Source organism: Scyliorhinus canicula, chromosome 1 (assembly GCF_902713615.1).
Source record: "Scyliorhinus canicula chromosome 1, sScyCan1.1, whole genome shotgun sequence".
NCBI classification, from domain to species: domain Eukaryota; kingdom Metazoa; phylum Chordata; class Chondrichthyes; order Carcharhiniformes; family Scyliorhinidae; genus Scyliorhinus; species Scyliorhinus canicula.
Genome location: NC_052146.1, coordinates 48,297,365 through 48,313,712, shown reverse-complemented (window position 1 = coordinate 48,313,712; position 16,348 = coordinate 48,297,365). Strand labels below are relative to the sequence as shown.

The window sequence follows — 16,348 nt, the reverse complement described above, 5'->3', positions numbered from 1 at the left end:
CCCCTAAGAAACAAATCCCTTAGTGTCTTAAGCCCCTTCTCCTCCCATTTCTGAAAATTGCCATCCCACTTCCCTGGCTCAAATCCTGTGGTTCCCCACAAATCGGCATTTCCCTTGACCTTGCCGCCAACCCGAAGTGTTGACGAAACTGCCTCCAAATTCTCAATGAAACTATTATTACCAGACTCCCTGAGTATTTCCCCAGGGCTATCAGGAGCGGCGCTGTTGCTCGTGCTTTCAATCCCGAACCCCTGCACAAACTTCTCCAATCTGACCCACTGGGAATCAACCCCTCTGACCCAGCTCCGCACCTTCTCCACATTCGCCACCTAGTAGTAAGGTTCGGAAGACCCAACCCCCCGCCTGCTTTCCCCTCTGTAGCAGCACTCTTCTAACTCTGGCCAACTTCCCTCCCCATATGAACGATGTAATCCTTCCCTCAATCTCTCTGGGGAAAAAAAAGCCTTTGGCAAGAAAATCGGCAGGCATTGAAAAATAAACACGTTCATTTTAACCGCCTGTACCTGACCCGCCAGTGACAGAGGGAGACCATCCTACCTTGCCAGATCAGCTTTCACTCTCCTCACCAAACTAGAAATGTTGTATCTGCGGAGCCACCCCCCCCCCCCCCCACTCCCAGGCAACGTGCACCCCCAGGTACCTAATGTGAGTCCCTGCCCTACAGAATGGCAGCTCCCACCCCCAGCCGAGACATCACAAAATACTCACTTGTCTAGATTTAGTTTGTACCCCGAGAAAGACCCAAACACTCTAAGCAGCTCCAATATTCCCCCTATCGACACACTCTGTTCCGACACATATAACAGCAAGTCATCGGCATATCAGGACACCCTATGCTGTATCCCGCCTCGCACTATTCCTTTCCATACCCCCGAACTTCTTAATGCGATGGCCAACGGCTCAATCGCGAGTGCAAACAGCAAGGGGGGGACATAGGACATTCCTGCCTAGTGCCACGGTGGAGAGAAAAGTATCTCGAGCTGATGTTGTTTGTGCGGACACTCTCCCTCGGCGCCTTATATAGTAACTTTACCCAGTTCACAAATCTTGTCCAATCCTAAACCACTCCAGAACTGCAATCAAGTACCCCCATTCTACCCGGTCAAATGCCTTCTCCACGTCCAATGCCACAATCACCTCTGTTTCCTCCCGCCCCCCTCCCCCTTGCCGGTGCCATAACAACGTTCAATACCCTTCTAACATTTGAAAAGAGCTTCTTCCCTCTCACGAACCCCGTCTGATCTTCACCTATCACCTTCGGGAGGCACTCCTCCAGCCTACCCACCAGTACCTTCGCCAATACTTTTGCGTCCACATTCAGAAGTGATATGGGCCTATACGACCCACACTCCGTCAGCTCCTTTATTGCCCCTGCCAAATTTGCTAAGTGGCCATGAAACAGGAAAAGAAGCACGGATAATCCTAACGTCTTAATGCACTTACAACTGTGGTGAAAATTGGCCCCAAACACCACCTATGCGAATCCCACATCGTCCCAATTTGGGCCGTATACATGTAACAGCGCCACTAACCTTCCCTCCAGTGCCCCTGTCACAATCACATATCTACCCCTCGAGCCCTTCCGTCAAATCCAGAGTGAAACACCTGACTAACCCTTTTGAAGTCTCACCTGGTCCTTCACCATCAAGTGAGTCTCCTGCTAGGGCGGCATGTGGTGCAGTGGATAGCACTGGGACTGCGACGCTGAGGACCCGGGTTCGAATCCCGGCCCTGGGTCACTGTCCGTGTGGAGTTTGCACATTCTCCCCATGTCTGTGTGGGTTTCACCCCCACAACCCAAAAGATGTGCAGGTTAGGTGGATTGGCCATGCTAAATTGTCCCTTAATTGGAAAAAAAAATTAATTGGGTACTCTAAATTTAGAAAAAAAAAAGTGAGTCTCCTGCAGCATTGCTACATCGGTTTTCAAATGTTTTTTTTATAAATTTAGAGTACCCAATTAATTTTTTCCAATTAAGGGGCAATTTAGCGTGTTCGATCCACCTACCCTGCACATCTTTGGGCTGTGGGGGCGAAACCCACGCAAACACAGGGAGAATGTGCGAACTCCACACGGACAGTGACCCAGAGCCGGGATCGAACCTGGAACCTCAGCGCCATGAGACTGCAGTGCGACCACTGCGCCACCGTGCTTTCAAACTTTTAAGATGCACAAGCACACTTGACCTCTTGATTGGACCTCCTAACCCCCTCACGTTCCACGTGATTATCCTAACTGGGGGTCACTTCTCCCCCCCCCCCCCCCACCTTGCTCCTTAAAAACCACCTAATTGCCAATTTTCGCCACAGTTGCAAGTGCATTAAGACTTTACGATTATCTGTGCTCCTTTTCCTGTTTCATGGCCACTTATCAAATTGGACAGGGGCAATAAAGCCATTTAAAACTTGTGAAAGATGAGCACCAGAGTTTGGCAGAATCTCTGCCTTGCACTAATAACAGCCAAGAAAAACTGTTATTGCTGCAACTGACAGCTGCTAGGTGAACAAATATATTTAAATATACAAGGTGATTGATGACACACAAACATCAGTAATACTTTGTCCGGCACAAGCAAATTCTGGGCTCCAACTTTGAAACTGGGAGCAAGTTAAAATATGTAGGGAAAATCATTTGTGAAAAGGAAATATTGGGACATATGACACCCTCCACTTAAAGCTAAATGTTAAATTAATCTCTACTTCAGAGGCCCATAACTGCATAAGATGATGTACAGGCACATTCACCATGATGCAGAAAAGTGCATGGGAGAACTGCAAAAGTGTGTGGTCCCCTGAAGCTAGTAATTGCATTAAGAAATTAAAGTATATGAAATCTGTCTCTAAATTGTAGCTTTGAGAATTTAATGTCAGATTACTCTTCTGGATGGGTTGGAGGATAGGGTAAGCCAGAAGATTTGTTTCTTGATTCCTGATTGTGTTTCCGGCATTACAGTATCTAATTGTCTTATAAACCAGAGTTATTAATCCTGAAAGAGCCACTTCTGCAAACTAAAAGTAAAATACAGTGAATGCTGGAAATATGAAATAAAACGAGCTGGAAATACTCAGCAGGTCTGGAGCAGCTGTGGACATAGAAACAGAATTAAGAAAATTGAACAAGACCTTTGAGAACTGGTCGGAGCTTTCTGCAGATCCTGTTCAACGTCAGCACTGCTTCATCAACTGAGGGAGGGTGGTAGTTGATAACCAGTAGTTTTCTTGTCTATGTTTGACCTGTTCTGAAGAGAGTCCTATTCGACTTGAAATGTTTTGTTCTGTTCTCCGTTAGATCCAGCCTGACATGCAAGTGAATTAAGGCTTTACGATTATCTGTGCTCCTTTGTTTCAAGGCCACTCATCAAATTGGTCAGTTCCGCAGGACCCATTAATCATGGCATATGTTTGTGATATACTGCTAAGGAGAATCTGTTTTAATAGTACTGCTGAAGCATTACCAATAGCTGCACAGCAGCATTATTTAAAATTCGTACAAAGTTAGCTGTGTATACCCGTGATAAATGTATACATAAAATTGTGATTCAAGCTGAATCAATATTCACGCACATACATCGACTCATCGATCGACAGTTCCAACGCGCCACAGCAAAACACCGCACCGATCTCCTCAGAAGACAAACACAGGACACAACTGCCAGAGTACCCTTCGTCATCCAGTACTTTCCCGGAGCGGGGAAACTACAACATCTTCTTCGCAGCCTTCAACACATCCTCGATGAAGATGAACATCTAGCCAAGGTCATCCCCACACCCCCACTAGTTGCCTTCAAACAACCGCTCAACCTCAAACAAACCATTGTTTGCAGCAAACTACCCAGCCTTCAGAACAGCGACGACACCACGCAACCCTGCCATGGCAATCTCTGCAAGACGTGCTAGATCATCGACATGGATACCACCATTACACGTGTGAACGCCACCCACAAGGTACGCGTGCGACTCGGCCAACATTGTCTACCTCATACTCTGCAGGACAGGATGTCCTGAAGCGTGGTACATTGGCGAGACCACGCAGACGCTGCGACAACGAATGAACGGACATCGCGCGACAATCACCAGGCAGGAATGCTCCGTTCCAGTCGGGGAACACTTCAGCAGTCAAGGGAATTCAACCTCTGATCTCCGGGTAAGCGTTCTCCAAGGCGGCCTTCAGGACGCGCGACAACTCAGAATCGCCGAGCAGAAACTTCCGCACACATGAGTGCGGCCTCAACCGGGACCTGGGATTCATGTTGCATTACATTCATCCCCCACCATCTGGCCTGGGCTTGCAAAATCCTACCAAATGTCCTGGCTTGAGACAATTCACACCTCTTTAGCCTGGGGTTACCCCTATCTCTGGATCTGTAAAGACTTGATTACCTGCTAATGCTCACATTCTAAGCATTGACTGGCATCTTTGAATTTGTCTATATATATGTTTCTGGAACATATCTCTTCATGCACCTGAGGAAGGAGCAATGCTCCGAAAGCTAGTGTTTGAAACAAACCTGTTGGACTTTAACCTGGTGTTGTGAGACTTCTTATTGATATAGAGCAACAGGTATATTTTCTTAAAAGCAAATTATTGCGGATGCTGGAATCTGAAGCAAAGACAGAAAATGTTGGAAAATCTCAGGTCTGAAAGCATCTGTGGAGAGAGAAATAGCCAACGTTTCGAATCTGGATAACTCTTTGTCAGAGTATAATTTTATATTGGCTAGTTAAGCCAAGTAATCAGCAGAGTGCATTGCTGTTACGCCTCCTTCCTCTTTATGCATCAGACATTGCGTCGCTTTATGGTCCATGGTCTATTTTGTGTGTCTACAGTTGAAGACTGGGGAGTTTTTAATTTTCCGTTTGTGCAGCCATTATCTGCATCTGTCACATTGTGTGTAAATGTGGTTTAACATTCCCAGGAGTTTCATGTATGTTGAACACCAGAGATCTTTTGCATTGGGTGTAATGTAACGACTTTGAACTTCATTCAATTTCCATCCATCATTAGAGTTGGAGTTCCATTGTTGACGGTTAAGTTCATGGGTCCAAAAGGGCTTATGGGACCGAGGGGTGGATGGTGCCATAGTAATGCTGCATAATAATAATGGGCAACTTTAATTATTCACATAACGACTGGGTAAACCTAATTAGCACTAATGCTATGGAGGATGAATTCCTGGAGTATGTAAGTGACGTGTTTTTGGAGCATAAGCCAACTAGGAATGGGGCTATTTTACGTTTAGTATAATGTAATGAGAATGTAAGTTGAGTGCGGCTGGTTCAATGTAATGAGAATGTAAGTTGAGTGCGGCTGGTTCATATCACTGCTCAGTACTCGGTCACAGAACACACAGTAAGAAGTCTTACAACACCAGGTTAAAGTCCAACAGGTTTGTTTCAAACACGAGCTTTCGGAGCACGGCTCCTTCTTCGGGTGAATTGAGAATTCAGGATTCACCTGAAGAAGGAGCCGTGCTCCGAAAGCTCGTGTTTGAAACAAACCTGTTGGACTTTAACCTGGTGTTGTAAGACTTCTTACTGTGCTCACCCCAGTCCAACGCCGGCATCTCCACATCATGACAGAACACACAGACATCGCTGATGACCAAAGTACTGATGTTGATGCGCTCCAGCTTGTGATTGCCACTTTCAGAACCAGATTGACTCGTTCTTGTCTTCGTGGCTACTTTCTTCAAGTGCACAGTTATCGCGCAGTTCAGTTTCACTTCGAATTAGGTCAGAGTTAGATAGGAGCTCATAATTCGGAATATTGCCACAGATGATAACTTTCAATGTGTGCTTAAAGTTCCTCTAATTAAGATGGTATTTGTGCGGCTTAGGTTTGAGTTTCCATTTCCTCCCTGTTGTTTAGGAGCCTGTTGAAGTTGGACTCTTAGTTGAATGGGGTTGTATGCGTTGCCAGCGTTTTGGGCATTGCAGTCACCTCTTTCTACGTGTCCGTATGGGTGGCATGTCGCTTGTCGAGGGATGGCACGGAGACAATTCATTGTTGGGGAACTGGGACAAACTGACACTGATCCCACGAATCCGCTTATTGCTGAATGTGGTCCACAGCAGGTGGAATATTTAAAGCAGAGGACGATTCTACTGCGATTCAGCATCTTTAATCCAGACTGTGTTGAAGGCTCGTGACAGCACCAGAAAGCCTGTGCCACACTTGGATTTATCCAGCAATCCGGTTATTTATATACACACAATGTATATAAATAAATGTGATCACAGCAGCTGCAACTAGGTCCGTTATTTATTGATAACAGATCCAGACAGAAAGAAAGTGATATTATGACAGTATTTTGGGCGATCAAAAATTACTGTTCGTTGGTAACAGGTTCGTCTCTAATTTGGCGCCAAATCTATGTGCCAAAATCCTGACGGATTGGATGCTTGGAAAGGTTTCGATGTTTGCGCCCTAAAGTGGCAACTATTGTTTGGAAAGTAATTTAATGTGGTTAAAGTTATTCTGATGGTTAGTCTCATGGTTTGAAACAACATCCGCGTGAATATGTCGAACATATTTACGAGCTGAACTTGGCAGCAAAGAGCTAAATTTGGAGTTTCAGACAATTCATGAATGGATGTCAATGTATTTTATGCGTTTTTGGACATTAAAAAAATAAAATTCGGGTGGGGACACGGGAATAGAACCCGGGGCCTTATGTGTGCCAAACATCTACTCTGACACTGACCTAATCCCCACCTCCGTAGCTCCCTCATTATTTACCCTATTCAAACCTCATTAAAAAGCTTCAAAGCTTTGAGCTCATCATTGACTCATCACCACGTCAGAATTGTATTTATTACATCAGCCGCACACATTTTCGCCGCCTTTTTATTGTTCAATATTTCACCAGCAGTCAACAATACAAAATGTCACAAGACACCACTTGCTACATTCACCGCTTTTCCTTACAGTCGGGATGTCTTTTCTCAATCACATTTCACACTCTTTCTCTGCGCAACAAGCACCATTCTAGAGCTGGAACCATTCCATCATTCTACAGCAGTTGCTCCAAGTCTGCTCTGGATTCAGGCTTGGTCTTTCTCTTCTGAGGTTTCTCATCCTCTACATCACAACATCGTTCCAAACGCCGAAACTCAACTCACCTGCATTCTTCAAACTTGAACGGCCCAATACCGTGAATCACTTCTTGTTTGTCATCTTCCTCAAAAAGATTTTAGTTTTAATCCGTGTCCAGAATTCCATTCCAAGTGTTGGGCAGTTTTCTCCTGGAAGAATTTATGCTCAGTATTAAAATTACCGTTGTCCTTTTCTCATCGATCCCAATCAGACCCATCCCTCTCCCTGGAGCCTCCTCAAACCCAGCAACCTCCCAGAAGTATTCCCCATTTGCCCACCATTAGCAGCCAGGCCCAGTTCATTGTTGGGGAACAGGAACAAACTGACTGTCATCTCAAAAGAACACGAATCCCTATTGCTGAGTGTGGTGCACAGCAGGTGGATCGTTTAACGCAGAGGATGATGCTGCTGCTCTTCAATGGCTATTGAACGTGGTATATTGTGCTAAAATTGCCTTGGCTTGAAACATTCTGACCATCAGAGTGACATCAGAAAACATTTCTTGATATATTTATCCATTGCAATTGATGGAATTGGGAGCTTGGAGATAAATATAAAACATGCAATGTTACAGACGATTGTTCCATCAATGAAACGGTAAAATGCGGCTGGGTAGTTGGATTTTTTAAAAGTACAAAATTGACATGGGGACTCCGGGGCTTGAATCCGGGCCCTCAAGCAGACAAAGCTTGCACTCTGCCCACTGAGCTACGTCCCCACACTGCTTAGCTCGCTTTATTTACCCTATTCAAACCTCAATTTCCATCATTGAATATATCAAAATCAATGAAGAGGCCAAAATGTCACATAATACTTCTTGACTCCTCCTTACAATCACAATTTCCATCACATTGAGCACTTTTCTCCTGTCATGGGCAGAATGCACTATGTTGGCTGGGTTCTGATGTTGGTTTGGCGTGTGTTGCTCTTGCTCTTTTGATATATTGGTAAAATTGGTAAAATCGTAAATGCCTTATTAAAAATACTTTTTTTTTTTTAAAAAGTGCTCCTTTCATTTTCTTCCATCCACGAGCAGAATACTTTTTTTCTGTGTATCAATATCAACATAAAAGAGTAAATGATGAGGTGGTCACATTTGGGCATGTCAGCAGAAAAAGCATATATGACAATTTTGTACAAGGCTAGCACAATGTCTCACAGGAGTTTGAAATCTATCAAAAATCACAGCTGGACGTCCGGGAATAATAACTTCATTGAAAATTTGGAGGCAGTTCCGCCAACACTTCGGGTTGGGGGCAGGGTCAAGGGAAATGCCGATTCGCGAGAACCACAGATTTGTGCCAGGGAGGTGGGATGGAAATTTTTGGAAATGGAAGGAGAAGGGGATTAAGACACTAAAGGATTTGTTTCTTAGGGGTCGGTTTGCAGGATTGAAGGAGCTGGAAGTGAAGTTGGAGCAAGTGGAAATGTTTAGATATATGCAGGTTCGAGGTTTTGCTAGAAAGGTGATACAGAACTTTCCAGAGGAGCCGGCCTCCACATTGCTGGAGGAGGTGCTGACAACAGGGGGACTGGGGAAGAGGGTTGTGTCAGCGGTCTACGGAGCTATTTTGGAGGAGGAGAGGGCACCACTGGAAGGGATCAAAGCAAAGTGGGAGGAAGAGTTGGGAGAGGATATGGAGGAGGGGGTTCTGGTGTGAGGTGCTCCAGAGAGTGAATGCCTCCACCTTGTGCGCGAGGTTGGGGCTGATATAGCTGAAGGTGGTATACAGAGCACACCTCATGAGGGCGAGGATGAGCCAATTCTTTGAAGGAGTAGAAGATGTGTGTGAACATTGCCGGGGGGGGGGGGGGGGGGGTTGTAGCCACCTAAGATGGTCACTGGGCTAACAAAATGGAGAACTGCTAAGGCTGTAGGGAGAAAACAGTCTTAGCCAAGACAAGCAGTTTGCAAAGGCTAATTAGCATTCTGCACATATCAAAACTAGTTTATGGCCAGGTGCAAGATCTCAACCGAAGGTGTAAATAGCAAAACGCTTTGCATAGTAATGAGGCGATCCAGATCTGGGCCCACACAATAGCAACATTTGGGTTTGAATGGATACTTTGAGTGGACGCCCAGACGAAACGGCACCAGAAGTATCCATCACAAAAGACCCTAGAGACCGCCCCACCCATCGAGAAGAGACCCTCAGATTGGGGGATTTGTAAGATATCGATTGGGAAATGACCCAATCGATACATGGCAGGTAGAGGCCCGCCCCGAAAAGGCACGGACATTGGGGGACCTATAAAGGTAGACCCCGCACATGGTTCTGTCTGTTGACTCCGGCCCAGGTCTGTTGTGCTCCGGCTCCGTTGCTGTTTTGCTCCGGCCTCGCTGTTGTTGTTGCTCCGGCTTGCTGTTCTGACTCCGACTCCAGCCTCCAGATCCTGTCTTCCATCACCAGCCGTTGAGCACCAGCCATCGTTCAGTAAGTGCCAAAACGACGCTCGCTACGTGAACCCGGCATTGCTTATACATTATCCGACTATTAGAGAACAGAAGGTGCAGTCCAGAAAGGAACAAAGGCCTTGTCCCCTGACCTTGCTGGTTCCTACTTAAATAAGTATTTAGTCGTTTAAATAGTAGAAATAAATATTAGTCTTTAGCGTATGCATGCGTATTTATTATATTTGTATAATAAATATCAATCGTTTGAACTTACTAATCGGTGTATAGTTTTATTACTTTGAACCTGACCTTGAAATACTTGTGAGGTGTCTAAATACGGCACCTGGCGACTCCGAGCTGAAAATACATACACAGAGCTGTAGTAGTGTTAAGCACACGGCCTTTAAACGGAGGCGTGTTAATACACTCCAATAAACGCGTAATACACTCAAGTAAAACGTGCAACATTTAGTGGCGACTTCCTGACGGGATGCGGTTACAAGTGGCACCCCCACTCCGTCGAGGACCCTGAAATTTGAATCCGAAATCCAAGTAAAGAAAAAGGAAAGAAATCACAAGTATTCAAGGTGTTCAAACGAATAAACGTAATTCGGAAGTGTGTTTAGTGCATGCATACTAACAGGGTTGTAAGGAAAACCTGAAAGCATTTTTGTTGCGACAAACTTTCGGGAGTTTTGTGAACGGAACATAGCGTAAGCCTTACCCGTTTCGTGAGACATAACCTCAACACCCCCTGTTCCAAATTAAAGTGAGTCAGAGAAAATGGCCATGCAGGCAATGGAACGCCTCATGAATCCAGAACGGTTTGTGGTCGCAGCAACCAGCAGTAGCCGAGTAGGTCAGTGTCCCGTGTGGGAGCTGGAACTCCGCAAGTATCTGCAAGGAAAGGGATGGCCCCTTTGGAAAGAGTTCTGTATGAATGAGGAGACAGGTCCCGGAAGTATAGGACATACTTGGTGGGAGAAACTCTCTCAAATTCATAAGAAAAACCTTAGTAAAGCACGCAAGCCAATGGCAATCGTGTCCTGTTTGGCACAATTGCGAGGCACAGAGGAGGTCGTTCAGACGCTCCGGGCAGAATTAGAAGAGAGAAATCGGATGAATAAAGTGGATGTCAGGGACATCGAGAAAGAGAATATGGAACTTAGAGGGAAGTTGGCAGAGAAAGGTAGAGAGGTGGATGATGCCAAGAGGGCACATCAGTCTTGTCTAGCCCATCTCAGCAGTTCCCAGACCCAGTACGAAAAGGCCTATCAGGACGTGCAACGTGCCGTCCTGATAAGAGAAGAATCAGAGAAGCAGGTAGAGGCTTTGCAGAGGCAATGCTCTGACCTGAAGGCAGCTTTAAGAGCACTCCATGCTGCCACCACAGAACAAAGACAGAGTACAGTAGACCATGCAAAATGCAGGAAGCAGATTGCGGAGCTCCAATCGCTGCTTTCAGTGCAAAATGGGTTCCAAAGCACCTTTGGAACGCAGTTAGATGAGGAGAATGCCCCAGACTGGAAGGAATTAAGCGAGACAGCGCAGCGTTATGTTCAGGGAACATGTGCGCCAGCAGCGCAGCAGAAAAGACAAGCACCCCAACCCCCCACAGAGCAGATAGTTACCGCACCAATGAATCCAGTCACCACCCAGAGGAAAGCGACCACAGAAGGCGCACCCGATATCACCTACACCACCCCCTTAACTGTAACCCAACTCAGGGACGCGTGTGAGAAGATCACTCCGTTTCTCCCCACCGCAGACCCCCACCAGTTTTTCGCAAAAGTAAAGCAACAGGCAACCATGTACGGCCTGGATGAGAGAGAGCAGGTTAAGCTCACGGTTCTGAGCTTAGACCAATCGGTAGTAGCAGCCCTCCCCGACCCACAGAACGTTGGCGGAGGCACCCTAGAGGAAATGCACACCTCCATTTTAGATGCCATAGGGTATAACCGAGGTGACCCAGTCGAAGGACTTAACAAGTGCCGACAGAAGAAAACCGAGCACCCTACAGCATTTGCAGGAAGGCTGTGGATCCATTTTAACGCAGTTTTCGGCGATTTAAATAGAGCCCATTTGAACCGTGAAAACATGGTTAAATGGACGCACACCATAATTTCCCATGCCACAGATGCAGGACAGAGTGCTTGCAACAGTTATGACCCCTCAGAAGAGGCCCATAATGAGAAGTGGGTCCTGAAAAGATTGTCCCGCGCTTGGGAGCAATCAGTTCAGGGCAGAGGCAAAGTGAAGTCCCCAGAAGAAGCTCAGGCTGCAGCGGACATTCAGGCAGTGAGAGCGCACCAAAACCCCGCATGGGTGAATGAAGGAAAGAACAGCCCTCCACAGAAGTCGCAGGAATGCTACAACTGTGGCCAGTTAGGACATTGGGCTAAGGAATGCAATGCACCCCAGAGATCACAGAGAGGCCAGCAGACAGGCACTCTGAGTAGGAATAAAGCCAAACCAATCCATAGTATAGGGATACAGTCAGGACAGACCAATGTGGACGGGACGGACTGACGGTGTTCGGGCTCCCCCACTTGGGTCTGTGACACTCTTTGGGATCAATCCGGAAGACCGGTAGTCACAGCTAAGGTTAGAGGGAAGCCCATAGAGTTACTTTGGGACACAGGAGGGTCCCGCACCACGATTAATTCCACCACCACGGCACAGGCAGACACGTGGCCGACCACCTCCACCATCACACTTAGCGGTTTCACAGGACACTCGCAGCAGGGACACATTACAGCACCCGCAGCAATCCAGCTAGGGAATATTTCCACCAAACACCCCGTCGTTCTAGTAAATCTTCCCCGGACAGCAGAACACATCCTGGGGATAGATTTTATGAATGCCCATAGCCTGTCGTTCGACCCAGTTAACCAGTGTGTCTGGCGAATGGCGAGATCAGACAGAGCACCCGCTACTCTCACAGTAGCAGAGTACGCCAATCGAATTAGCGCAGTAGGAGACTATTCATTTGACCTGACCACACTACACACGGACAGACAAGTAAAGGCAGTATTACACAAACACAGGACAGCATTTGCCAGTCACCGGCACGACTGTGGCAGAATGACTGGACAAATTCACGTTACCGGACCTGACCCCCGACCACAGAAACAGTACAGATTTCCCCTAGAAGCAGAGGGAGAAATAGAGAAAGTGATAGGTAGCTTATTGGAGCAAGGTGTACTTAGAACAGTAGCCTCCACAAATAATGCTCCTATTTGGCCAGTGAGAAAGCCCGACGGATCATGGCGTCTGACCATCGATTATCGGGAGCTCAATAAAGTAACCCCAGCAGTAGCCCCCACGGTAGCAACAAGTCCCGAGACCATGCTCAAACAGGGACTCAACTCCAAATATTTCACGGTATTGGACATTAGCAACGGCTTCTGGTCAATCCCATTGGCAAAGGCGTGCCAGTACAAATTTGCCTTCACCTTCAAAACACAACAGTATACGTGGACATGCCTTCCACAAGGATTCCACAATTCCCCCTCCATTTTCCACCGACAGCTGGCGAATGGTTTAGAAAAATTTTCCCGCCCCGAATGTCTGGTACAGTATGTGGACGACCTACTACTGCAGACAGACACAAAGGCAGAGCACATTGCGCTTCTGGCCGAGCTCCTGGAACTTTTAACCTCAATTGGATGTAAAGTTAACCCCAGAAAGGCCCAGATTTTGGAAAATAAAGTGATGTATTTGGGTACAGTCATCACACACGGCAAACGCGAGATCGAATTCAAAAGAATTGATTCGATTGTCAAATTGCCCCTTCCCCAGAATGTTTCAGCCCTCCGGTCGTTCTTAGGACTGGTTGGTTATTGTCGGAACCACATCGACGGATTCGCGACAAAGGCAGCCCCACTCTCAGACCTCCTTAAGAAAGGAGCCCCCTGGGAATGGCTTCCGCAGCATACAGAGGCTGTGGAGGAGTTAAAGAAAGCCCTTAGCGCAGCACCCGCGCTGCAAGTTCCAGACCACCTTTCCCCCTATGCAATAGAGGTAGCGAGCACAGATCTGACCCTCTCGGCCGTGTTACTTCAGGAACGGCACGAGCAGCTAAGACCAGTGGCTTATGCCTCCCGACTTATAGACCCAGTAGAACAGGGATTTTCAGCCTGCGAGAGGCACCTCCTAGCAGTTTTCTGGGCAGTGCAATACTTCTCCTACATCACCGGACTCAACCCCATCACTATTTTGACCGAGCACACCCCCACACAGTTATTCCTAGACGGTCGACTGAAGGACGGTTCAGTTAGCCAGATTAGGGCAGCTAGGTGGACGTTACTTTTACAAGGACGCGACATTACGGTAAAACGGACCCGCACACACACATTTTTAGCCGACAACCTCCAATACCCAGGACTGCCCCATGATTGTGAAATTGTAGCACCCCTACACAAATAGGACCCTTCATAGCGAAGACACCCCCCAGGAAGATAGGGAACCCAAGACAAAGCCCCCAACACACAGACACGTGTGGCCCACTAAGGATATACGTGGACGGTTCATCCACGGTTTTAGAAGGTGAGCGTATCACGGGATGCGGCATCTATGTCGAGGACGCGCAGGGTCGCGCTCTCGAAGAAATAGCTTTAAAATTGCCAGGTCACTTAGGCGCGCAGGCAGCAGAGCTCGCGGCCATAGCTTATATAGTGGACCACCCCGATTCTTTCCCCAGCCCGGCGGACATATATTCGGACAGTCTATATGTCTGCAACAGTTTGACAGATTTTCTACCCCTGTGGAGGACACGAGGTTTTGTCTCCACAGACGGGAAACCCCTTCCATCAGCCCCTTTACTCCGCCACATTTTAGATAAAGCGAAGGACAGAACCTTCGGCATTATAAAAGTTAGAAGCCACCATAGGTCATCCCCCCCTGGGAATGTAAAAGCCGACGCACTGGCTAAGGCAGGTTCCAGGCGAGGACACTTGTGGACACCCCCAGCTAGCGCACCAGCTAGCGCCCCTGTGAGCGCAGTTCAAGTCTCACACACCGATATCAAGGATTTAGCTTAAGCACAGAAGCAGGATGAGGATCTCAAGGAAGATTTTTAAAGGCAACTTTGTGCCTCAGTTTGACAAATTTAGACACGCACTGACCACACATGAGGGTGTGATTCATCAAGGACCAGCTTTATGTCGTCCCGCAGCAGGACCGCAATCAAATGATTGCCTTGTTCCATGACGGGCATGGACATCAAGGAATCGACACGACCACGAGGCACCTCAGGCAGCTCTGTTGGTGGCCTAACCTAAGGACCGATGTAACCCACTACATCGAGAATTGCCTTATTTGCGCCCAGAATAACCCGGAGAGGTATTCTAAAAAGGCACAGCTTCGGCATACTCGACCAGTTAATGGCCCCTGGACAAACCTCCAGATCGACTTTATAGGACCATTGCCCCCTTGTAGGAATAGCTATAAATACGTTCTGGTGGTAATCGATACCTTTACCAAATGGGTAGAGGCATTCCCCTCAAGAACGAATACAGCTAAGACAGCTGCAAAGATCCTGACCCACCACATCTTCACGAGATGGGGTTTACCCAGAAGTATAGATTCGGACCAGGGATCTCACTTCACAGGATGTGTCATGAAGAACGTCCTGACCATATTCGGCATCAAACAAAACTTTCATATTGCGTATCACCCACAGTCCAGCGGGATTGTAGAGCGCATGAATCGGACCCTAAAATCCACACTCAGAAAAATGGTTCAAGAGAACAACTCAACATGGGATTCAGTGCTCCCATTTGCACTCATGTTTATCAGAAATACAGTTTCAACTTCCACAGGATACACACCACACACACTCATGACCGGACGCCCTATGAAAGGTACAGAATTCCTTTTAGGACTGGACATGACTAGCCCCGAAGTGACGGCCCTCACCCATGAGAAAGCTGTTAAAGACCTGGTTGAGACTGTGAGGTCTGCACAGATCGCAGCCGCAGTTCAACTAGGAAACGGCGTAGACAAGCCAGCATGCTTTAATAAGAACGTACACCCCACAGAATTCCAGGTTGGGCAACAGGTAATGCTATCTGTATATAACCCCAGCAGTTTTTTGACACCAAAATATTCCGGCCCGTATTCAATTTCGGACAAAATTAGCCCCTAAGTTTACAGGATAAAATACCCCAACGGGTTCCATATTAACCAGCTAAAGGCATATGGAACACAGTCTAACCATGCACACCATGTCCTGCTAGACGCAGCAGAACACCTCGCCCCGCCCACTAGAGACACGTTTCCACCATCCCCCTCACAGACCAGTTCTTCATCGGACTCGCCCACGACTCCGCCCACTGACCACGACAGACCACGCCCCGAAACGCCCACAAGCTGCCGCAGCAGAGACAGCGATACAGACACTGACTCTGAGGACAGCCACAGCACACAACACTACAGCCCACACTGCAGCGACTATGACCCCGACTCCAGTGACCCCATGGAAGTCACTTATATTAAAAACCCAGACCCACCACCCGACCCCGACTACCCCGACAATACCCATTCAGTTTCAGACCCACTACTTTGGCACAGGGACAATTCGTACAGACTTGTCCACAACGACGAAAGTGACCCCCGATCACATAATTCAAAAATTTCATGCCTGATCCACACAAGGGTGTGGGATCCGGGAGAGCAGGACGACACGGTGTCTGAATCCCGATACGGCAACCCCTTTGTGACCCTGTTCACAGAGGCAGAGAAAAAGTGAGGTGTCCAGATGATGTAAAATAGGAGCCGCTTGAGGGAAGCGATATCCTTTCTGATGGAACCTGCACGTATGTTTGTTTGTGAGTT

The 16,348-nt window shown here is 47.3% G+C and overlaps 1 long non-coding RNA gene across 1 annotated transcript in view; it reads right to left on the bottom strand.

Annotated features, from left to right (window-relative positions):
* Positions 1-6,828: 6,828 nt before the first annotated feature.
* Positions 6,829-16,348, bottom strand: part of LOC119962369 — a 35,167-nt gene continuing 25,647 nt past the window's right edge. The window contains exon 3 of the long non-coding RNA XR_005459849.1: positions 6,829-7,265. This is a non-coding gene — a long non-coding RNA (uncharacterized LOC119962369). The remainder of the gene's footprint in view (positions 7,266-16,348) is intronic.